At 43.9% G+C, this 27,083-nt stretch overlaps 1 pseudogene across 1 annotated transcript; it reads right to left on the minus strand.

Moving 5' to 3' along the window:
- Positions 1–1,166: 1,166 nt before the first annotated feature.
- LOC311428933 (very low-density lipoprotein receptor pseudogene) lies at positions 1,167–3,032 on the minus strand (annotated as a pseudogene). The gene has a single exon. The product of its transcript is annotated as a very low-density lipoprotein receptor pseudogene (transcript).
- Between the last annotated feature and the right edge of the window lie 24,051 nt (positions 3,033–27,083).

Here is a 27,083-nt window from a genome sequence, read left to right on the forward strand (position 1 = left end):
CAACCGATCACAACTAGCCCTGCTAGTTGCTTACAACTGACTCCCCGTTTTTCTAACAGCGCTGTAATTAATCCATTTCTTCTGATTTTTGCTGGCACCAATTTCCTATGCTTTTAGCCTGCCCTATGGCTATATCCCGGGATCCTGCACTGTGGCAACAATAACCTGAACTATGGCTATATTCCGGAATCCTGCACTATGGCAATGATAACCTGTACTAGGGCCATATTCCGGAATCCTGCACTATGGCAATAACCTGCACTAAGGCAATAACCTGCACTGTGGCAAACCTGTACTAAGGCAATAACCTGCACTGTGGCAAACCTGCACTATGGCAATAACCTGCACTATGGCAAACCTGCACTAAGGCAATAACCTGCACTGTGGCAAAAGCGCGCTCTCACTCACACAGTACACAGCACAATCACACATACAGAGCACAATCGCACACCCAGAGGCCTCTGGCACATCTCACTCTCAATCATACCACAAGAATATAATTTAGAATGATAAGCAAACAAACAAGTATTGTCTCTCATTGTGTTCCTCGTGAAATGACTTGCAACACTTTGTTTTAAAACCTTACCCTTACACAAATACTTTCAACACAAAATACCTGGACATTTAAGAATAACACACACAATTAATAACACTCCAGTTAGTATCCCTCCAGCAGCTGAAAACATACTGTTTGTCTGCAGCTTCAGGAGATCTTTGTCTGCTCCTGCGGTGAGCAGCTGAGAGTGGAGTCCCCTCCGAACAAAACGCTCAGGGTGCACCTAGGGGCGTCCACACCACAGCCGATCCCTGCAGCCAAGCAGTTGTTACGTGCGGCCGCAGATGCCACTCCAGGCACTAAAATTGCCAATGCCGCTCTAGCTGCAACCCCACACAATTCAACATTATCATTGCAATCCGGTGCAAGCAATGCCCATTTATGTCTGGTGATCTCACACAACTGTAACAAGCTAGGAGCAAATACAACTCGTTTATCTAAGTAACATGGACATCTGATAGCATTTGCAGCATACCTTGCAGCATACCATACCTTGCCAGGCCCTATCCCCACAAATCAGAAAAACATCAGGAGGTAAGGCCAAAGCTGTACAATTGTTCCAAACACTGTAGTTGTGACCCCTTGTCTCCATGCTATAAACCCCTAAACCCTGCTTAGCAGCGTCATTGTAATCACAGGTGTTATTTGTATTTCTATACCCGTATGGCCCTTTCCAGGTTCCTGTAGCAGAATTCATCTGATAGCCACGGCTACATTCACATTTGTAGCCACCTTTCAGGTTGATACAGATTTGACTACAGATACCAGGGTTTTGACATTCATCAATATCTCCACAGTTTCTCTTGTCTACAAACTCAAACCCAGCTGGACAGTCACATTCATTTTTGTTGCATTCCTTCAGGGGCTCATCACCCCAGTCCTTGCAGTCTCTTTGCTGGTTACACACTATATTGATATCTACGCGTTCTCCACTTCTGCACTTGAATTTGCCAGGTCCAGAGCACTGAATAACATTGTTACATTTTGCTTCATCAGTGCCATCCAGACAGTCTCTCACACCACTGCACTGCCTACTCCCATGGACACAGTTCCCATCTTCACATCTGAACTGGTCTGGCCTGCAGGTCCGAGAAGGGCAGTTAATTTCATCACTTCCATCCTTGCAATCAGGATCTCCATCACATCGCCACTTCTTGTGGATACATTCACCTGAGCCGCACTGCACCTCACTCGTAGCACACTTCACTGGAGGTGCAGGCTGGCGGCCACACTGCTCCAAAGATTCATCCGAGTGGTTGGAGCAGTCAGCATCATCATCACACACCCAGCTGATAGGGATGCAGGTAGAACTCTTGCACTGAAACTCATGAACACCACAGGTAGGAGGTGCACACTCCAACTCATCGCTACCATCACTGCAGTCATCTTGAACATTGCAGACAAAGCTTTTGGAAATACATTGCCCACTACTGCATGTGAATTCTGCTGCACTACAAGTCACAATGCCACAACTCTCTTCATCTTCTCCACTGTCGCAGTCCTTTTCACCATCACATTTCCAGGACACTGGGATACACTGGGTTGACTGAGGACCACACCTGATTTCATTTACCCGGCATGTTCTCGTATGACACAGCTCAGCACTCTCATCAGACCCATTTTCACAGTCCGGATCCCCATCACACTGCCATCTATTTGGCACACACTGACCACTGTTGCACACAAAGTCAGATTCAGCACACGTCTTCTTCACACAAGCACTCTCATCACTGCCATCTGAGCAGTCTTCACATTTTGCTCTAGCACCGTCGGCAGCAGTGCACAGGCCGGTGAGGGCGAGCAGCAGGCAGAGTGCCCCGCAGCGCGGCAGCGCCCGCCACCGCCCCACACCTGTGTCACTTATACTACTCCTATTACCCGTGCTGTTAGTGTCAGTGGCATCCTCCTGGTTCCGTTTCTGTCTTTGTCGCCCCTTACTCTCCCCCTTTTCTTTTTGCCACTGACCATTCACCACAAATGGATGAGACACATGATTACTAGTTAGGAAAGAGAGTGTAACGTCTGCTATACGGCTGCAGGCAGTGCCGGCTGCAACCTTAGAAGCTGTTTGTGAAACAGCCTGCCGGTGGTCATTTGGCAGTGTAATCTGCGTCTCTGCACTCCTGCCCTGCAATAGGGCTAAATCGTCATTAATAGTCTGTAGAATGTGGCAACCCCACGGAATGTTATCCAGAAACATAGTTATAACACCGATCTGGGGACGAATAGTCTTTTTTGCATTGCAAGATAAACCTCTTATAAAAGGAATGCTAGAGAGAAGCAGCACAGCCGCTGCTGCCGCTGCCTCCATGGTTCCGTCAGACAGGCTGCAGGGTCCTGATGTCCGTCCCTCTGCTCTGTGCCGACTCGCCACACGGTGAGAGTCGACTGCCGTTGTCCACTGACGCCTCTGGTCTCCCGTAGCAACTCGATCTCGGATGTCCCGCATCACACCGCGATTACTTCAATTTCCCTCGTTTTCCGCGGCTCCGTTTCCCACATCTCTCCGCAATTCCTTTTTCCATGTCCCTCCGCAATTCCTTTTCCCGCGCTTCCCCGCGGATCTTTTCCCACGCTCCCCACGGTTTCTTTTCCCCGTGTCTTACCGTGAGTCCTTTGTACAGTGTTTGCGGCTCAGTGTCTGGTCAGGTGCAGCGCCAGTCCGATGTCCCCTCCGATGTCCGCTCCGATGTCCACTCCGATGTCCCGCGCCGCTCCGATGTCTCAGTCTCGGCGCTGTGATGTCGCGGCGCCGCTGGTCCCCTGCGGCACTGGTCCCGGTGCCGTGCTGATGTCCCGGCGCCGCTGGTCCCGACACCGCTGGTCTCCTGCTCTGCCTGCGTTCGGATGTGCCGGCGCCACTGGTGTCCCGCTGCGCTGGTGTCCCGCTGCACTGCGATGTTCGCCCCGGCGCCGCTGCGATGTCCGTGCTCGGCTGCGATGTCTGCTCCGGTGCTGCGATGTCCTGCTCTGGTGCGATGTCTGTCCCGCTGCGATGTCCTGTTCAGGTCCTGTTCAGGTCTCAGCCTGTTCGGGCGCCATTTGTTGCAAGCACGGACGAAAGCACGACAGACACCAGTTGAGTCAGATCATGCTGCTCCATTTTATTGCCCGAATAGCCCAACTTTTATAGTGAATTTTACAGGGGTGGACAGTGTTTCACACAAGATTATTGGTCAAGAGCACTCAGACAAACCGTTAAGAAAATAACACCACCTGCAAGAAAAGAACCCCCCTTTTGATTAGAAGTTAGGAAAACAACCCCCTTTGTGCTTAACGGTCACGTAGACCTAGTCCTTGAGGCCAGCTGCTGATAACAATATTATCTGAGTTCCTTAATTGGGTGATGTGGGAGTCATTGCAGTGGGAGCTTCTCACAGTTACTCTGGCAGCTTGGTTTGCTCAGCTACAGCAGGCCCTGAGATTTCTAAGGCCTACTCCTGGTTGCTTAAAGCAAGCTTAGATCGAACAATTATGCCAATTCCCAACATAAACCTACCTGATGTTCTCCAAAACCCACAATTTACACTTTTCCACCACGATGAACACGGAAAACCCAACGAAACGCAACGGAGACATCAAAACACGTCTAAAACACCCAAAAAAAGAATGGGATCAGAAGAAAAAACACCAAAACCTATGAATTTAACCCCCAAACCGCCGTAAACTAACCTGATCTTCTCCAAAACCCACAATCCGCTCCCATTTACCTTGACGACCAACGAGAACCTAACGAAACCCAACGGAGACCCCAAAAAACGTCAAAAACACCACAAACAAGAACGGGATCACCCCCAAAACTGGAAGAAAACCCCTCAAAACCATAGATCCACCTCAAAACCACCCTAAACCTACCTGATGTTCTCCAAAACCCACAATTTACCCTTTTCCACCATGATGACCAGGGAAAACCCAACAAAACCCAACGGAGACCCCAAAACACGTCTAAAACACCCCAAAAAAGAACGGGATCAGAAGAAAAAACACCAAAAACTATGAATTTCACCCCAAACCGCCGTAAACTAACCTGATCTTCTCCAAAACCCACAATCCACTCCCATTTACCTTAACGTCAAACGAGAACCCAATGAAACCCAACAAAGACCGAAAAACACGTCAAAAACACCCCAAAAAAGAAAGGGATCAGAAGAAAAAACACCAAAAACTATGAATTTCCCCCCCAAACCGCCGTAAACTAACCTGATCTTCTCCAAAACCCACAATCCACTCCCATTTACCTTGACGACCAACGAGAACCTAACGAAGCCCAACAGAGACCGCAAAACACGCCAAAAACACCCAACAAAGAACAGAAATAACCGAAAAAATAGAACAAAATGCCAAATACCACATATCCTCCCGAAAAGCACCCTAAACCTACCTGATGTTCTCCAAAACCCACAACTTACTCTTTTCCACTAGGATGACCACGGAAAACCAAACGAAACCCAACGGAGACCACAAAACACGTCAAAAACACCCAAACAAGAACGGGATCAACAACAAAACTGGAAGAAAATCCCCCAAAACCAGAGATCCACCCCAAAACCACCCTAAACCTACCTGATCTTCTCCAAAACCCACAATTTACACTTTTCCACCATGATGACCATGGAAAACCCAACGAAACCCAACGGAGACCTCAAAAAAATAAACAAAAACACCCCAAACAAGAACGGGATCACCCCCAAAACTGGAAGAAAATCCCCAAAAAGCACGGATCCAACCCCCAAACCACCCTAAACTCACCTGATCTTCTGCAAAACCCACAATCTACTCCCATTTAACTTAACGACCAACGAGAACCCAACGAAACCCAACGGAGACCCCAAAACACGGCAAAAACACCCCAAACAAGAACCGGATCACCTCCAAAACTGGAAGAAAATACGACAAAACCATAGATCCACCCCAAAACCACCCTAAACCTACCTGATGTTCTCCAAAACCCACAATTTACCATTTTCCACCATGATGAACACGGAAAACCAAACAACACCCAAAGGAGATCACAAAACACGTCTAAAACACCCCAAAAAAGAACGGGATCAGAAGATAAAACACCAAAAACTATGAATTTCCCCCCAAAACCACACTAAACTCACCTGATCTTCCCCAAAACTTACAATCCACACCCATTTAAATTAACGACCAACGAGAAGCCAACGAAACCCAACGGAGACCCCAAAACACGTCAAAAACACCCCAAACAAAAACGGGATCACCCCCAAAACTGGAAGAAAACCCCTCAAAACCATAGATCCACCTCAAAACCACCCTAAACCTACCTGATGTTCTCCAAAACCCACAATTTACGCTTTTCCACCATGATGACCACGGAAAACCAAACGAAACCCAACGGAGACCCCAAAAAACGTCTAAAACACCCCAAAAAAGAACGGAATCAGAAGAAAAAACACCAAAAACTATGAATTTCCCCCCAAAACCACACTAAACACACATGATCTTCTCCAAAACCCACAATCCACACCCATTTAAATTAACGACCAACGAGAAGCCAACGAAACCCAACGGAGACCACAAAACACGCCAAAAACACCCCAAACAAGAACGGGATCACCGCCAAAACTGGAAGAAAATACGCCAAAACCATAGATCCACCCCAAAACCACCCTAAACCTACCTGATGTTCTATAAAACCTACAATTTACACTTTTCTACAATGATGACAGACTAGAACCCAAAAAAACCCAACAGAGACCCCAAAACACGACAAAAACACCCCAAACAAGAACGGCATCACCCCCAAAACTGGAAGAAAATCCCCCAAAACCATAGATCCACCCCAAAACCACCCTAAACCTACCTGATGTTCTACAAAAGCCACAATTTACCCTTTTCTACCATGATGACCACGGAAAACCCAACGAAACCCAACGGAGACCCCTAAACACGTCAAAAACACCCCAAAAATAACAGGATCATTCAACAAAATGAAAGAAAACCCAAAAAGCCATAGTTCCACCGCAAAACCACCCTAAACCTAACTGATGTTCTCCAGAACCCACAATTTACCCTTTTCCACCATGATGACAAACGAGAACCCAACAAAATCCAACAGAGACACCAAAAAACGTCAAAAACACCCCAAACAAGAACGGCATCACCCCCAAATCTGGAAGAAAATCCCCCCAAACCATAGATCCACCCCAAAACCACCCTAAACCTACCTGATCTTCTCCAATACCCACAATTTACCCTTTTCCACCACAATGACCACGGAAAACCCAACGAAAACCAACAGAGACCCAAAAAACTCAAAACAACCCCAAAATCAACCCATATCCTAAAAAAAAAAATAAAACAAAAAGAAACCGCCATGATATAACCCCCAAAAAAACTAAAACCTACCTGATGTTCTCCAAAACCCACAATCCACTCCTATTTAACATAATGACCAACAAGAACACAACAAAACCCAACGGAGACCCCAAAAAACGTCAAAAACAACCCAAAAAAGAACAGGATTACGCCAAAAAAGAGAAGAAAATCCGCAAAAACCATAGATCCACCCCAAAACCACCCTAAACCTACCTGAAATTCTCCAAAACCCACAATCCACACCTATTTAACATAATGACCAACAAGAACACAACAAAACCCAACGGAGACCCCAAAACACGTCAAATACACCCAAAAAAAAGAACAGGATCACGCCAAAAAATAGAAGAAAACCCCAAATACCACAGATCCACCTCAAAGACACCCTAAACCTACCTGATGTTCTCCTAAGCCCAAAGCACACTCCCAACCACCATAAAACACATTAGGAACTCAATGAAACGCAACGGAAACCCCAAAACACTTCAAAATCACCCGAAGAAAGGAGAGGATCACTCCCCCAAAAAGAAGAAAACCCCAAATACCATGAATCCACGTGAAAACCACCCTAAACCTACCTGAAGTTCTCCAAAACCCACAATTTACCCTTTTCCAACACGATGACCATGGAAAACCCAATGAAACACAACGGAGACCCCAAAACACGTCAAAAACAACACAAAAAGTACAGGATCATCCCCCCCGCGCCCCAAAAAAAAAAAAAAAAAAAAAACTGAATACCATATATCCACCCCAAAACCACCCTAAACCTACCTGATGTTCTCCAAAACCCACAATTTACGCTTTTCCACGATGATGACCAACGAGAACCCAACAAAACCCAACAGAGACCCCAAAAACCTTAAAAAACACCCCAAACAAGAATGGCATCACCCCCAAAACTGAAAGAAAATCCGCCAAAACCATAGATCCACCCCAAAACCACCCTAAACCTACCTGATGTTCTGCAAAACCCACAATCCACTCCTATTTAACATAATGACAAACAAGAACCTAACAAAACCTAATGGAGACCCCAAAACACGTCAAAAACACCCCAAAAACTATCGGCATCACCTCCAAAACTGGAAGAAAATACGCCAAAACCATAGATCCACCCCAAAACCACCCTGAACCTACCTGATGTTCTCCAAAACCCACAATTTAACCTTTTCCACCATGATGAAAAACGAGAACCCAACAAAACCCAACAGAGACCCCAAAACATGTCAAAAACATCCCAAACAAGAACGGGATCAACCCCAAAACTGGAAGAAAATCTGCCAAAACCATAGATCCACCTCAAAACCACCCTAAACCTACCTGATGTTCTCCAAAACCCACAATTTACCCTTTTCCACCATGATGACCAGGGAAAACCCAACAAAACCCAACGGAGACCCCAAAACACGTCTAAAACACCCCAAAAAAGAACGGGATCAGAAGAAAAAACACCAAAAACTATGAATTTACCCCCAAAACCATACTAAACTCACATGATCTTCTCCAAAACCCACCATCCACACCCATTTACCTTAACGTCAAACGAGAACCCAATGAAACCCAACAAAGCCCGAAAAACACGTCAAAAACACCCCAAAAAAGAAAGGGATCAGAAGAAAAAACACCAAAAACTATGAATTTCCCCCCCAAACCGCCGTAAACTAACCTGATCTTCTCCAAAACCCACAATCCACTCCCATTTACCTTGACGACCAACGAGAACCTAACGAAGCCCAACAGAGACCGCAAAACACGCCAAAAACACCCAACAAAGAACAGAAATAACCGAAAAAATAGAACAAAATGCCAAATACCACATATCCTCCCGAAAAGCACCCTAAACCTACCTGATGTTCTCCAAAACCCACAACTTACTCTTTTCCACTAGGATGACCACGGAAAACCAAACGAAACCCAACGGAGACCACAAAACACGTCAAAAACACCCAAACAAGAACGGGATCAACAACAAAACTGGAAGAAAATCCCCCAAAACCATAGATCCACCCCAAAACCACCCTAAACCTACCTGATCTTCTCCAAAACCCACAATTTAACCTTTTCCACCATGATGACCATGGAAAACCCAAAGAAACCCAACGGAGACCTCAAAAAAATAAACAAAAACACCCCAAACAAGAACGGGATCACCCCCAAAACTGGAAGAAAATCCCCAAAAAGCACGGATCCAACCCCCAAACCACCCTAAACTCACCTGATCTTCTGCAAAACCCACAATCTACTCCCATTTAACTTAACGACCAACGAGAACCCAACGAAACCCAACGGAGACCCCAAAACACGGCAAAAACACCCCAAACAAGAACCGGATCACCTCCAAAACTGGAAGAAAATACGACAAAACCATAGATCCACCCCAAAACCACCCTAAACCTACCTGATGTTCTCCAAAACCCACAATTTACCATTTTCCACCATGATGAACACGGAAAACCAAACAACACCCAAAGGAGATCACAAAACACGTCTAAAACACCCCAAAAAAGAACGGGATCAGAAGATAAAACACCAAAAACTATGAATTTCCCCCCAAAACCACACTAAACTCACCTGATCTTCCCCAAAACTTACAATCCACACCCATTTAAATTAACGACCAACGAGAAGCCAACGAAACCCAACGGAGACCCCAAAACACGTCAAAAACACCCCAAACAAAAACGGGATCACCCCCAAAACTGGAAGAAAACCCCTCAAAACCATAGATCCACCTCAAAACCACCCTAAACCTACCTGATGTTCTCCAAAACCCACAATTTACGCTTTTCCACCATGATGACCACGGAAAACCAAACGAAACCCAACGGAGACCCCAAAAAACGTCTAAAACAACCCAAAAAAGAACGGAATCAGAAGAAAAAACACCAAAAACTATGAATTTCCCCCCAAAACCACACTAAACACACATGATCTTCTCCAAAACCCACAATCCACACCCATTTAAATTAACGACCAACGAGAAGCCAACGAAACCCAACGGAGACCACAAAACACGCCAAAAACACCCCAAACAAGAACGGGATCACCGCCAAAACTGGAAGAAAATACGCCAAAACCATAGATCCACCCCAAAACCACCCTAAACCTACCTGATGTTCTATAAAACCTACAATTTACACTTTTCTACAATGATGACAGACTAGAACCCAAAAAAACCCAACAGAGACCCCAAAACACGACAAAAACACCCCAAACAAGAACGGCATCACCCCCAAAACTGGAAGAAAATCCCCCAAAACCATAGATCCACCCCAAAACCACCCTAAACCTACCTGATGTTCTACAAAAGCCACAATTTACCCTTTTCTACCATGATGACCACGGAAAACCCAACGGAGACCCCTAAACACGTCAAAAACACCCCAAAAATAACAGGATCATTCAACAAAATGAAAGAAAACCCAAAAAGCCATAGTTCCACCGCAAAACCACCCTAAACCTAACTGATGTTCTCCAGAACCCACAATTTACCCTTTTCCACCATGATGACAAACGAGAACCCAACAAAATCCAACAGAGACACCAAAAAACGTCAAAAACACCCCAAACAAGAACGGCATCACCCCCAAATCTGGAAGAAAATCCCCCCAAACCATAGATCCACCCCAAAACCACCCTAAACCTACCTGATCTTCTCCAATACCCACAATTTACCCTTTTCCACCACAATGACCACGGAAAACCCAACGAAAACCAACAGAGACCCAAAAAACTCAAAACAACCCCAAAATCAACCCATATCCTAAAAAAAAAAATAAAACAAAAAGAAACCGCCATGATATAACCCCCAAAAAAACTAAAACCTACCTGATGTTCTCCAAAACCCACAATCCACTCCTATTTAACATAATGACCAACAAGAACACAACAAAACCCAACGGAGACCCCAAAAAACGTCAAAAACAACCCAAAAAAGAACAGGATTACGCCAAAAAAGAGAAGAAAATCCGCAAAAACCATAGATCCACCCCAAAACCACCCTAAACCTACCTGAAATTCTCCAAAACCCACAATCCACACCTATTTAACATAATGACCAACAAGAACACAACAAAACCCAACGGAGACCCCAAAAAACGTCAAATACACCCAAAAAAAAGAACAGGATCACGCCAAAAAATAGAAGAAAACCCCAAATACCACAGATCCACCTCAAAGACACCCTAAACCTACCTGATGTTCTCCTAAGCCCAAAGCACACTCCCAACCACCATAAAACACATTAGGAACTCAATGAAACGCAACGGAAACCCCAAAACACTTCAAAATCACCCGAAGAAAGGAGAGGATCACTCCCCCAAAAAGAAGAAAACCCCAAATACCATGAATCCACGTGAAAACCACCCTAAACCTACCTGAAGTTCTCCAAAACCCACAGTTTACCCTTTTCCAACACGATGACCATGGAAAACCCAATGAAACACAACGGAGACCCCAAAACACGTCAAAAACAACACAAAAAGTACAGGATCATCCCCCCCGCGCCCCAAAAAAAAAAAAAAAAAAAAACTGAATACCATATATCCACCCCAAAACCACCCTAAACCTACCTGATGTTCTCCAAAACCCACAATTTACGCTTTTCCAAGATGATGACCAACGAGAACCCAACAAAACCCAACAGAGACCCCAAAAACCTTAAAAAACACCCCAAACAAGAATGGCATCACCCCCAAAACTGGAAGAAAATCCGCCAAAACCATAGATCCACCCCAAAACCACCCTAAACCTACCTGATGTTCTGCAAAACCCACAATCCACTCCTATTTAACATAATGACAAACAAGAACCTAACAAAACCTAATGGAGACCCCAAAACAGGTCAAAAACACCCCAAAAAATATCGGCATCACCTCCAAAACTGGAAGAAAATACGCCAAAACCATAGATCCACCCCAAAACCACCCTAAACCTACCTGATGTTCTCCAAAATCCACAATTTAACCTTTTCCACCATGATGAAAAACGAGAACCCAACAAAACCCAACAGAGACCCCAAAACATGTCAAAAACATCCCAAACAAGAACGGGATCACCCCCAAAACTGGAAGAAAATCTGCCAAAACCATAGATCCACCTCAAAACCACCCTAAACCTACCTGATGTTCTCCAAAACCCACAATTTACCCTTTTCCACCATGATGACCACGGAAAACCCAACAAAACCCAACGGAGACCCCAAAACACGTCTAAAACACCCCAAAAAAGAACGGGATCAGAAGAAAAAACACCAAAAACTATGAATTTACCCCCAAAACCATACTAAACTCACATGATCTTCTCCAAAACCCACCATCCACACCCATTTACCTTGACGACCAACGAGAACCTAACGAAACCCAACAGAGACCGCAAAACACGCCAAAAACACCCAACAAAGAACAGAAATAACCGAAAAAATAGAACAAAATGCCAAATACCACATATCCTCCCGAAAAGCACCCTAAACCTACCTGATGTTCTCCAAAACCCACAACTTACTCTTTTCCACTAGGATGACCACGGAAAACCAAACGAAACCCAACGGAGACCACAAAACACGTCAAAAACACCCAAACAAGAATGGGATCAACAACAAAACTGGAAGAAAATCCCCCAAAACCATAGATCCACCCCAAAACCACCCTAAACCTACCTGATCTTCTCCAAAACCCACAATTTACACTTTTCCACCATGATGACCATGGAAAACCCAAAGAAACCCAACGGAGACCTCAAAAAAATAAACAAAAACACCCCAAACAAGAACGGGATCACCCCCAAAACTGGAAGAAAATCCCCAAAAAGCACGGATCCAACCCCCAAACCACCCTAAGCTCACATGATCTTCTGCAAAACCCACCATCCACTCCTATTTAACATAATGACAAACAAGAACCTAACAAAACCTAATGGAGACCCCAAAACACGTCAAAAACACCCCAAAAACTATCGGCATCGCCTCCAAAACTGGAAGAAAATACGCCAAAACCATAGATCCACCCCAAAAACACCCTAAACCTACCTGATGTTCTCCAAAACCCACAATTTAACCTTTTCCACCAGGATGAAAAACGAGAACCCAACAAAACCCAACAGAGACCCCAAAACATGTCAAAAACATCCCAAATAAGAACGGGATCACCCCAAAACTGGAAGAAAATCTGCCAAAACCATAGATCCACCTCAAAACCACCCTAAACCTACCTGATGTTCTCCAAAACCCACAATTTACCCTAATCCACCATGATGACCACGGAAACACAACGAAACCCAACGGAGACCCCCAAACACGTCAAAAACACACCAAAATGAAACCAGATCCTAAAAAAAAAAAAAAAAAATGCCATGATTTAACCCTGAAAAACGTCTTAAACCTACCTGATGTTCTGCAAAACCCACAATCCACTCCTATTTAACATAATGAAAAACGAGAACCCAACAAAACCTAATGGAGACCCCAAAACACATCAAAAACACCCCAAAAAGTATCGGCATCACCCCCAAAACTGGAAGAAAATCCCCCAGAACAATAGATCCACCTCAAAACCACCCTAAACCTACCTGATGTTCTCCAAAACCCACAATTTACCCTTTTCCACCATGATGACCACGGAAAACCCAACAAAACCCAACGGAGACCCCAAAACACGTCTAAAACACCCCAAAAAAGAACGGGATCAGAAGAAAAAACACCAAAAACTATGAATTTCCCCCAAAAACCGTACTAAACTCACATGATCTTCTCCAAAACCCACCATCCACACCCATTTACCTTAACGTCAAACGAGAACCCAATGAAACCCAACAAAGACCGAAAAACACGTCAAAAACACCCCAAAAAAGAAAGGGATCAGAAGAAAAAACACCAAAAACTATGAATTTCCCCCCCAAACCGCCGTAAACTAACCTGATCTTCTCCAAAACCCACAATCCACTCCCATTTACCTTGACGACCAACGAGAACCTAACGAAGCCCAACAGAGACCGCAAAACACGCCAAAAACACCCAACAAATAACAGAATTAACCCAAAAAATAGAACAAAATGCCAAATACCACATATCCTCCCGAAAAGCACCCTAAACCTACCTGATGTTCTCCAAAACCCACAACTTACTCTTTTCCACTAGGATGACCACGGAAAACCAAACGAAACCCAACGGAGACCACAAAACACGTCAAAAACACCCAAACAAGAACGGGATCAACAACAAAACTGGAAGAAAATCCCCCAAAACCATAGATCCACCCCAAAACCACCCTAAACCTACCTGATGTTCTCCAAAACCCACAATTTACCCTTTTCCACCATGATGACCAGGGAAAACCCAACAAAACCCAACGGAGACCCCAAAACACGTCTAAAACACCCCAAAAAAGAATGGGATCAGAAGAAAAAACACCAAAAACTATGAATTTCACCCCAAACCGCCGTAAACTAACCTGATCTTCTCCAAAACCCACAATCCACTCCCATTTACCTTAACGTCAAACGAGAACCCAATGAAACCCAACAAAGACCGAAAAACACGTCAAAAACACCCCAAAAAAGAAAGGGATCAGAAGAAAAAACACCAAAAACTATGAATTTCCCCCCCAAACCGCCGTAAACTAACCTGATCTTCTCCAAAACCCACAATCCACTCCCATTTACCTTGACGACCAACGAGAACCTAACGAAACCCAACAGAGACCGCAAAACACGCCAAAAACACCCAACAAAGAACAGAAATAACCGAAAAAATAGAACAAAATGCCAAATACCACATATCCTCCCGAAAAGCACCCTAAACCTACCTGATGTTCTCCAAAACCCACAACTTACACTTTTCCACTAGGATGACCACGGAAAACCAAACGAAACCCAACGGAGACCACAAAACACGTCAAAAACACCCAAACAAGAACGGGATCAACAACAAAACTGGAAGAAAATCCCCCAAAACCATAGATCCACCCCAAAACCACCCTAAACCTACCTGATCTTCTCCAAAACCCACAATTTACACTTTTCCACCACGATGAACACGGAAAAACCAACGAAACGCAACGGAGACCACAAAACACGTCTAAAACACCCCAAACAAGAACGGGATCACCCCCAAAACTGGAAGAAAATCCCCAAAAAGCACGGATCCAACCCCCAAACCACCCTAAACTCACATGATCTTCTGCAAAACCCACCATCCACTCCCATTTAACTTAAAGACCAACGAGAACCCAACGAAACCCAACGGAGACCCCAAAACACGGCAAAAACACCCCAAACAAGAACCGGATCACACCCAAAAATGAAAGAAAATCCCCTAAACCATAGATCCACCCCAAAACCACCCTAAACCTACCTGATGTTCTCCAAAACCCACAATTTACCATTTTCCACCATGATGAACACGGAAAACCAAACAACACCCAAAGGAGATCACAAAACACGTCTAAAACACCCCAAAAAAGAACGGGATCAGAAGATAAAACACCAAAAACTATGAATTTCCCCCCAAAACCACACTAAACTCACCTGATCTTCCCCAAAACTTACAATCCACTCCCATTTAAATTAACGACCAACGAGAAGCCAACGAAACCCAACGGAGACCCCAAAACACGTCAAAAACACCCCAAACAAAAACGGGATCACCCCCAAAACTGGAAGAAAACCCCTCAAAACCATAGATCCACCTGAAAACCACCCTAAACCTACCTGATGTTCTCCAAAACCCACAATTTACGCTTTTCCACCATGATGACCACGGAAAACCAAACGAAACCCAACGGAGACCCCAAAAAACGTCTAAAACAACCCAAAAAAGAACGGAATCAGAAGAAAAAACACCAAAAACTATGAATTTCCCCCCAAAACCACACTAAACACACATGATCTTCTCCAAAACCCACAATCCACACCCATTTAAATTAACGACCAACGAGAAGCCAACGAAACCAAACGGAGACCACAAAACACGTCAAAAACACCCCAAACAAGAACGGGATCACCCCCAAAACTGGAAGAAAACCCCTCAAAACTATAGATCCACCTCAAAACCACCCTAAACCTACCTGATGTTCTCCAAAACCCACAATTTACACTTTTCCACCATGATGACCTATGAGAACCCAACAAAACCCAACAGGGACCCCAAAAAACGTCAAAAACACCCCAAACAAGAACGGCATCACCCCCAAAACTGGAAGAAAATCCGCCAAAACCATAGATCCACCCCAAAACCACCCTAAACCTACCTGAAATTCTCCAAAACCCACAATCCACACCTATTTAACATAATGACCAACAAGAACACAACAAAACCCAACGGAGACCCCAAAACACGTCAAATACACCCAAAAAAAAGAACAGGATCACGCCAAAAAATAGAAGAAAACCCCAAATACCACAGATCCACCTCAAAGACATCCTAAACCTACCTGATGTTCTCCTAAGCCCAAAGCACACTCCCAACCATCATAAAACACATTAGGAACTCAACGAAACGCAACGGAAACCCCAAAACACTTCAAAATCACCCGAAGAAAGGAGAGGATCACTCCCCCAAAAAGAAGAAAACCCCAAATACCATGAATCCACGTGAAAACTCCCCCTAAACCTACCTGAAGTTCTCCAAAACCCACAATTTACCCTTTTCCAACACGATGACCATGGAAAACCCAATGAAACACAACGGAGACCCCAAAACACGTCAAAAACAACACAAAAAAGAACAGGATCATCCCCCCCCCCCCCCCAAAAAAAAGAAACCAAAAAACTGAATACAATATATCCACCCCAAAACCACCCTAAACCTACCTGATGTTCTCCAAAACCCACAATTTACACTTTTCCACCATGATGACCAACGAGAACCCAACAAAACCCAACAGAGACCCCAAAAACCTTAAAAAACACCCCAAACAAGAATGGCATCACCCCCAAAACTGGAAGAAAATCCGCCAAAACCATAGATCCACCCCAAAACCACCCTAAACCTACCTGATGTTCTCCAAAACCCACAATCCACTCCTATTTAACATAATGACAAACAAGAACCTAACAAAACCTAATGGAGACCCCAAAACACGTCAAAAACACCCCAAAAAATATCGGCATCACCTCCAAAACTGGAAGAAAATACGCCAAAACCATAGATCCACCCCAAAACCACCCTAAACCTACCTGATGTTCTCCAAAACCCACAATTTAACCTTTTCCACCATGATGAAAAACGAGAACCCAACAAAACCCAACAGAGACCCCAAAACATGTCAAAAACATCCCAAACAAGAACGGGATCACCCCCAAAACTGGAAGAAAATCCGCCAAAACCATAGATCCACCTCAAAACCACCCTAAACCTAGCTGATGTTCTCCAAAACCCACAATTTACCCTTTTCCACCATGATGACCACGGATAACCCAACAAAACCCAACGGAGACCCCAAAACACGTCTAAAACACCCCAAAAAAGAACGGGATCAGAAGAAGAAACACCAAAAACTATGAATTTCCCCCAAAAACCGTACTAAACTCACATGATCTTCTCCAAAACCAACCATCCACACCCATTTACCTTAACGTCAAACGAGAACCCAATGAAACCCAACAAAGACCGAAAAACACGTCAAAAACACCCCAAAAAAGAAAGGGATCAGAAGAAAAAACACCAAAAACTATGAATTTCCCCCCCAAACCGCCGTAAACTAACCTGATCTTCTCCAAAACCCACAATCCACTCCCATTTACCTTGACGACCAACGAGAACCTAACGAAACCCAACAGAGACCGCAAAACACGCCAAAAACACCCAACAAAGAACAGAAATAACCGAAAAAATAGAACAAAATGCCAAATACCACATATCCTCCCGAAAAGCACCCTAAACCTACCTGATGTTCTCCAAAACCCACAACTTACTCTTTTCCACTAGGATGACCACGGAAAACCAAACGAAACCCAACGGAGACCACAAAACACGTCAAAAACACCCAAACAAGAACGGGATCAACAACAAAACTGGAAGAAAATCCCCCAAAACCATAGATCCACCCCAAAACCACCCTAAACCTACCTGATCTTCTCCAAAACCCACAATTTAACCTTTTCCACCATGATGACCATGGAACACCCAAAGAAACCCAACGGAGACCTCAAAAAAATAAACAAAAACACCCCAAACAAGAACGGGATCACCCCCAAAACTGGAAGAAAATCCCCAAAAAGCACGGATCCAACCCCCAAACCACCCTAAACTCACATGATCTTCTGCAAAACCCACCATCCACTCCCATTTAACTTAAAGACCAACGAGAACCCAACGAAACCCAACGGAGACCCCAAAACACGGCAAAAACACCCCAAACAAGAACCGGATCACACCCAAAAATGAAAGAAAATCCCCTAAACCATAGATCCACCCCAAAACCACCCTAAACCTACCTGATGTTCTCCAAAACCCACAATTTACCATTTTCCACCACGATGAACACGGAAAACCCAACAACACCCAACGGAGATCACAAAACACGTCAAAAACACCCCAAACAAAAACGGGATCACCCCCAAAACAAGAAGAAAATCTCCAAAAACCACGGATCCAACCCCGAAACCACTCTAAAGTCACCTGATCTTCTCCAAAACCCACAATCCACACCCATTTAAATTAACGACCAACGAGAAGCCAACAAAACCCAACGGAGACCCCAAAACACGTCAAAAACACCCCAAACAAGAACGGGATCACACCAAAACTGGAAGAAAACCCCTCAAAACTATAGATCCACCTCAAAACCACCCTAAACCTACCTGATGTTCTCCAAAACCCACAATTTACACTTTTCCACCATGATGACCTATGAGAACCCAACAAAACCCAACAGGGACCCCAAAAAACGTCAAAAACACCCCAAACAAGAATGGCATCACCCCCAAAACTGGAAGAAAATCCGCCAAAACCATAGATCCACCCCAAAACCACCCTAAACCTACCTGAAATTCTCCAAAACCCACAATCCACACCTATTTAACATAATGACCAACAAGAACACAACAAAACCCAACGGAGACCCCAAAACACGTCAAATACACCCAAAAAAAAGAACAGGATCACGCCAAAAAATAGAAGAAAACCCCAAATACCACAGATCCACCTCAAAGACACCCTAAACCTACCTGATGTTCTCCTAAGCCCAAAGCACACTCCCAACCACCATAAAAAACATTAGGAACTCAACGAAACGCAACGGAAACCCCAAAACACTTCAAAATCACCCGAAGAAAGGAGAGGATCACTCCCCCAAAAAGAAGAAAACCCCAAATACCATGAATCCACGTGAAAACTCCCCCTAAACCTACCTGAAGTTCTCCAAAACCCACAATTTACCCTTTTCCAACACGATGACCATGGAAAACCCAATGAAACACAACGGAGACCCCAAAACACGTCAAAAACAACCCAAAAAAGAACAGGATCATCCCCCCCCCCCCAAAAAAAAAAAAACCAAAAAACTGAATACAATATATCCACCCCAAAACCACCCTAAACCTACCTGATGTTCTCCAAAACCCACAATTTACACTTTTCCACCATGATGACCAACGAGAACCCAACAAAACCCAACAGAGACCCCAAAAACCTTAAAAAACACCCCAAACAAGAATGGCATCACCCCCAAAACTGGAAGAAAATCCCCCAAAACCATAGATACACCCCAAAACCACCCTAAACCTACCTGAAGATCTCCAAAACACACAATTTACCCTAATCCACCATGATGACCACGGAAACCCAACGAAACCCAACGGAGACCCCCAAACACGTCAAAAACACACCAAAATGAAACCAGATCCTAAAAAAAAAAAAAAAAAATGCCATGATTTAACCCTGAAAAACGTCTTAAACCTACCTGATGTTCTGCAAAACCCACAATCCACTCCTATTTAACATAATGAAAAACGAGAACCCAACAAAACCTAATGGAGACCACAAAACACATCAAAAACACCCCAAAAAGTATCGGCATCACCCCCAAAACTGGAAGAAAATACGCCAAAACCATAGATCCACCCCAAAACCACCCTAAACCTACCTGATGTTCTCCAAAACCCACAATTTACCCTTTTCCACCATGATGACCAATGAGAACCCAACAAAAACCAACAGAGACCCCAAAAAACGTCAAAAACATCCCAAACAAGAACGGCATCACCCCCAAAACTGGAAGAAAATCCGCCAAAACCATAGATCCACCCCAAAACCACCCTAAACCTACCTGAAATTCTCCAAAACCCACAATCCACACCTATTTAACATAATGACCAACAAGAACACAACAAAACCCAACGGAGACCCCAAAACACGTCAAATACACCCAAAAAAAAGAACAGGATCACGCCAAAAAATAGAAGAAAACCCCAAATACCACAGATCCACCTCAAAGACATCCTAAACCTACCTGATGTTCTCCTAAGCCCAAAGCACACTCCCAACCACCATAAAACACATTAGGAACTCAACGAAACGCAACGGAAACCCCAAAACACTTCAAAATCACCCGAAGAAAGGAGAGGATCACTCCCCCAAAAAGAAGAAAACCCCAAATACCATGAATCCACGTGAAAACTCCCCCTAAACCTACCTGAAGTTCTCCAAAACCCACAATTTACCCTTTTCCAACACGATGACCATGGAAAACCCAATGAAACACAACGGAGACCCCAAAACACGTCAAAAACAACACAAAAAGTACAGGATCATCCCCCCCCCCCAAAAAAAAAAAAAAAACAAATAACTGAATACCATATATCCACCCCAAAACCACCCTAAACCTACCTGATGTTCTCCAAAACCCACAATTTACCCTTTTCCACCATGATGACCAACGAGAACCCAACAAAACCCAACAGAGACCCCAAAAACCTTAAAAAACACCCCAAACAAGAAGGGCATCACCCCCAAAACTGGAAGAAAATCTGCCAAAACCATAGATCCACCCCAAAACCACCCTAAACCTATCTGATGTTCTACAAAACCCACAATCCACTCCTATTTAACATAATGACAAACAAGAACCTAACAAAACCTAATGGAGACCCCAAAACACGTCAAAAAAACCCCAGAAAATATCGGCATCACCTCCAAAACTGGAAGAAAATACGCCAAAACCATAGATACACCCCAAAACCACCCTAAACCTACCTGATGTTCTCAAAAACCCACAATTTAACCTTTTCCACCATGATGAAAAACGAGAACCCAACAAAACCCAACAGAGACCCCAAAACATGTCAAAAACACCCCAAACAAGAATGGCATCACCCCCAAAACTGGAAGAAAATCCCCCAAAACCATAGATACACCCCAAAACCACCCTAAACCTACCTGAAGATCTCCAAAACACACAATTTACCCTAATCCACCATGATGACCACGGAAACCCAACGAAACCCAACGGAGACCCCCAAACACGTCAAAAACACACCAAAATGAAACCAGATCCTAAAAAAAAAAAAAAAATGCCATGATTTAACCCTGAAAAACGTCTTAAACCTACCTGATGTTCTGCAAAACCCACAATCCACTCCTATTTAACATAATGAAAAACGAGAACCCAACAAAACCTAATGGAGACCACAAAACACATCAAAAACACCCCAAAAAGTATCGGCATCACCCCCAAAACTGGAAGAAAATACGCCAAAACCATAGATCCACCCCAAAACCACCCTAAACCTACCTGATGTTCTCCAAAACCCACAATTTACCCTTTTCCACCATGATGACCAATGAGAACCCAACAAAACCCAACAGAGACCCCAAAAAAACGTCAAAAACACCCCAAACAAGAACGGCATCACCCCCAAAACTGGAAGAAAATCCGCCAAAACCATAGATCCACCCCAAAACCACCCTAAACCTACCTGAACTTCTCCAAAACCCACAATCCACACCTATTTAACATAATGACCAACAAGAACAAAACAAAACCCAACGGAGACCCCAAAAAACGTCAAATACACCCAAAAAAAAGAACAGGATCACGCCAAAAAATAGAAGAAAACCCCAAATACCACAGATCCACCTCAAAGACATCCTAAACCTACCTGATGTTCTCCTAAGCCCAAAGCACACTCCCAACCACCATAAAACACATTAGGAACTCAACGAAACGCAACGGAAACCCCAAAACACTTCAAAATCACCCGAAGAAAGGAGAGGATCACTCCCCCAAAAAGAAGAAAACCCCAAATACCATGAATCCACGTGAAAACTCCCCCTAAACCTACCTGAAGTTCTCCAAAACCCACAATTTACCCTTTTCCAACACGATGACCATGGAAAACCCAATGAAACACAACGGAGACCCCAAAACACGTCAAAAACAACACAAAAAGTACAGGATCATCCCCCCCCCCAAAAAAAAAAAAAACAAAAAACTGAATACCATATATCCACCCCAAAACCACCCTAAACCTACCTGATGTTCTCCAAAACCCACAATTTACACTTTTCCACCATGATGACCAACGAGAACCCAACAAAACCCAACAGAGACCCCAAAAACCTTAAAAAACACCCCAAACAAGAAGGGCATCACCCCCAAAACTGGAAGAAAATCCACCAAAACCATAGATCCACCCCAAAACCACCCTAAACCTACCTGATGTTCTCCAAAACCCACAATCCACTCCTATTTAACATAATGACAAACAAGAACCTAACAAAACCTAATGGAGACCCCAAAACACGTCAAAAACACCCCAAAAAATATCGGCATCACCTCAGAAACTGGAAGAAAATACGCCAAAACCATAGATCCACCCCAAAACCACCCTAAACCTACCTGATGTTCTCCAAAACCCACAATTTAACCTTTTCCACCATGATGAAAAACGAGAACCCAACAAAATCCAACAGAGACCCCAAAACATGTCAAAAACATCCCAAACAAGAACGGGATCACCCCCAAAACTGGAAGAAAATCTGCCAAAACCATAGATCCACCTCAAAACCACCCTAAACCTACCTGATGTTCTCCAAAACCCACAATTTACCCTTTTCCACCATGATGACCAGGGAAAACCCAACAAAACCCAACGGAGACCCCAAAACACGTCTAAAACACCCCAAAAAAGAACGGGATCAGAAGAAGAAACACCAAAAACTATGAATTTCCCCCAAAAACCGTACTAAACTCACATGATCTTCTCCAAAACCAACCATCCACACCCATTTACCTTAACGTCAAACGAGAACCCAATGAAACCCAACAAAGACCGAAAAACACGTCAAAAACACCCCAAAAAAGGAAGGGATCAGAAGAAAAAACACCAAAAACTATGAATTTCCCCCCAAACCGCCGTAAACTAACCTGATCTTCTCCAAAACCCACAATCCACTCCCATTTACCTTGACGACCAACGAGAACCTAACGAAACCCAACAGAGACCGCAAAACACGCCAAAAACACCCAACAAAGAACAGAAATAACCGAAAAAATAGAACAAAATGCCAAATACCACATATCCTCCCGAAAAGCACCCTAAACCTACCTGATGTTCTCCAAAACCCACAACTTACTCTTTTCCACTAGGATGACCACGGAAAACCAAACGAAACCCAACGGAGACCACAAAACACGTCAAAAACACCCAAACAAGAACGGGATCAACAACAAAACTGGAAGAAAATCCCCCAAAACCATAGATCCACCCCAAAACCACCCTAAACCTACCTGATCTTCTCCAAAACCCACAATTTAACCTTTTCCACCATGATGACCATGGAAAACCCAAAGAAACCCAACGGAGACCTCAAAAAAATAAACAAAAACACCCCAAACAAGAACGGGATCACCCCCAAAACTGGAAGAAAATCCCCAAAAAGCACGGATCCAACCCCCAAACCACCCTAAACTCACATGATCTTCTGCAAAACCCACCATCCACTCCCATTTAACTTAAAGACCAACGAGAACCCAACGAAACCCAACGGAGACCCCAAAACACGGCAAAAACACCCCAAACAAGAACCGGATCACACCCAAAAATGAAAGAAAATCCCCTAAACCATAGATCCACCCCAAAACCACCCTAAACCTACCTGATGTTCTCCAAAACCCACAATTTACCATTTTCCACCACGATGAACACGGAAAACCCAACAACACCCAACGGAGATCACAAAACACGTCAAAAACACCCCAAACAAAAACGGGATCACCCCCAAAACAAGAAGAAAATCTCCAAAAACCACGGATCCAACCCCGAAACCACTCTAAAGTCACCTGATCTTCTCCAAAACCCACAATCCACACCCATTTAAATTAACGACCAACGAGAAGCCAACGAAACCCAACGGAGACCCCAAAACACGTCAAAAACACCCCAAACAAGAACGGGATCACACCAAAACTGGAAGAAAACCCCTCAAAACTATAGATCCACCTCAAAACCACCCTAAACCTACCTGATGTTCTCCAAAACCCACAATTTACCCTTTTCCACCATGATGACCTATGAGAACCCAACAAAACCCAACAGAGACCCCAAAAAACGTCAAAAACACCCCAAACAAGAACGGCATCACCCCCAAAACTGGAAGAAAATCCGCCAAAACCATAGATCCACCCCAAAACCACCCTAAACCTACCTGAAATTCTCCAAAACCCACAATCCACACCTATTTAACATAATGACCAACAAGAACACAACAAAACCCAACGGAGACCCCAAAACACGTCAAATACACCCAAAAAAAAAGAACAGGATCACGCCAAAAAATAGAAGAAAACCCCAAATACCACAGATCCACCTCAAAGACACCCTAAACCTACCTGATGTTCTCCTAAGCCCAAAGCACACTCCCAACCACCATAAAACACATTAGGAACTCAACGAAACGCAACGGAAACCCCAAAAAACTTCAAAATCACCCGAAGAAAGGAGAGGATCACTCCCCCAAAAAGAAGAAAACCCCAAATACCATGAATCCACGTGAAAACTCCCCCTAAACCTACCTGAAGTTCTCCAAAACCCACAATTTACCCTTTTCCAACACGATGACCATGGAAAACCCAATGAAACACAACGGAGACCCCAAAACACGTCAAAAACAACACAAAAAAGAACAGGATCATCCCCCCCCCCCCAAAAAAAAAAAAAACAAAAAACTGAATACAATATATCCACCCCAAAACCACCCTAAACCTACCTGATGTTCTCCAAAACCCACAATTTACACTTTTCCACCATGATGACCAACGAGAACCCAACAAAACCCAACAGAGACCCCAAAAACCTTAAAAAACACCCCAAACAAGAATGGCATCACCCCCAAAACTGGAAGAAAATCCCCCAAAACCATAGATCCACCCCAAAACCACCCTAAACCTACCTGAAGATCTCCAAAACACACAATTTACCCTAATCCACCATGATGACCACGGAAACACAACGAAACCCAACGGAGACCCCCAAACACGTCAAAAACACACCAAAATGAAACCAGATCCTAAAAAAAAAAAAAAAATGCCATGATTTAACCCTGAAAAACGTCTTAAACCTACCTGATGTTCTGCAAAACCCACAATCCACTCCTATTTAACATAATGAAAAACGAGAACCCAACAAAACCTAATGGAGACCACAAAACACATCAAAAACACCCCAAAAAGTATCGGCATCACCCCCAAAACTGGAAGAAAATCCCCCAAAACCATAGATCCACCCCAAAACCACCCTAAACCTACCTGATGTTCTCCAAAACCCACAATTTACCCTTTTCCACCATGATGACCAATGAGAACCCAACAAAACCCAACAGAGACCCCAAAAAACGTCAAAAACACCCCAAACAAGAACGGCATCACCCCCAAAACTGGAAGAAAATCCGCCAAAACCATAGATCCACCCCAAAACCACCCTAAACCTACCTGAAATTCTCCAAAACCCACAATCCACACCTATTTAACATAATGACCAACAAGAACACAACAAAACCCAACGGAGACCCCAAAACACGTCAAATACACGCAAAAAAAAGAACAGGATCACGCCAAAAAATAGAAGAAAACCCCAAATACCACAGATCCACCTCAAAGACATCCTAAACCTACCTGATGTTCTCCTAAGCCCAAAGCACACTCCCAACCATCATAAAACACATTAGGAACTCAACGAAACGCAACGGAAACCCCAAAACACTTCAAAATCACCCGAAAAAAGGAGAGGATCACTCCCCCAAAAAGAAGAAAACCCCAAATACCATGAATCCACGTGAAAACTCCCCCTAAACCTACCTGAAGTTCTCCAAAACCCACAATTTACCCTTTTCCAACACGATGACCATGGAAAACCCAATGAAACACAACGGAGACCCCAAAACACGTCAAAAACAACACAAAAAGTACAGGATCATCCCCCCCCCCCCCAAAAAAAAAAAACCAAAAAACTGAATACAATATATCCACCCCAAAACCACCCTAAACCTACCTGATGTTCTCCAAAACCCACAATTTACCCTTTTCCACCATGATGACCAACGAGAACCCAACAAAACCCAACAGAGACCCCAAAAAACTTAAAAAACACCCCAAACAAGAATGGCATCACCCCCAAAACTGGAAGAAAATCTGCCAAAACCATAGATCCACCCCAAAACCACCCTAAACCTACCTGATGTTCTGCAAAACCCACAATCCACTCCTATTTAACATAATGACAAACAAGAACCTAACAAAACCTAATGGAGACCCCAAAACACGTCAAAAACACCCCAAAAAATATCGGCATCACCTCCAAAACTGGAAGAAAATACGCCAAAACCATAGATCCACCCCAAAACCACCCTAAACCTACCTGATGTTCTCCAAAACCCACAATTTACCCTTTTCCACCATGATGACCAACGAGAACCCAACAAAACCCAACAGAGACCCCAAAACATGTCAAAAACATCCCAAACAAGAAGGAGATCACCCCCAAAACTGGAAGAAAATCTGCCAAAACCATAGATACACCCCAAAACCACCCTAAACCTACCTGAAGATCTCCAAAACACACAATTTACCCTAATCCACCTTGATGACCACGGAAACCCAACGAAACCCAACGGAGACCCCAAAACACGTCAAAAACACACCAAAATGAAACCAGATCCTAAAAAAAAAAAAAAAAAAAGCCATGATTTAAC

The sequence above is a fragment of the Aythya ferina genome, assembly GCF_964211825.1.
Source record: "Aythya ferina genome assembly, contig: HAP1_SCAFFOLD_196, whole genome shotgun sequence".
Lineage (NCBI taxonomy): Eukaryota > Metazoa > Chordata > Aves > Anseriformes > Anatidae > Aythya > Aythya ferina.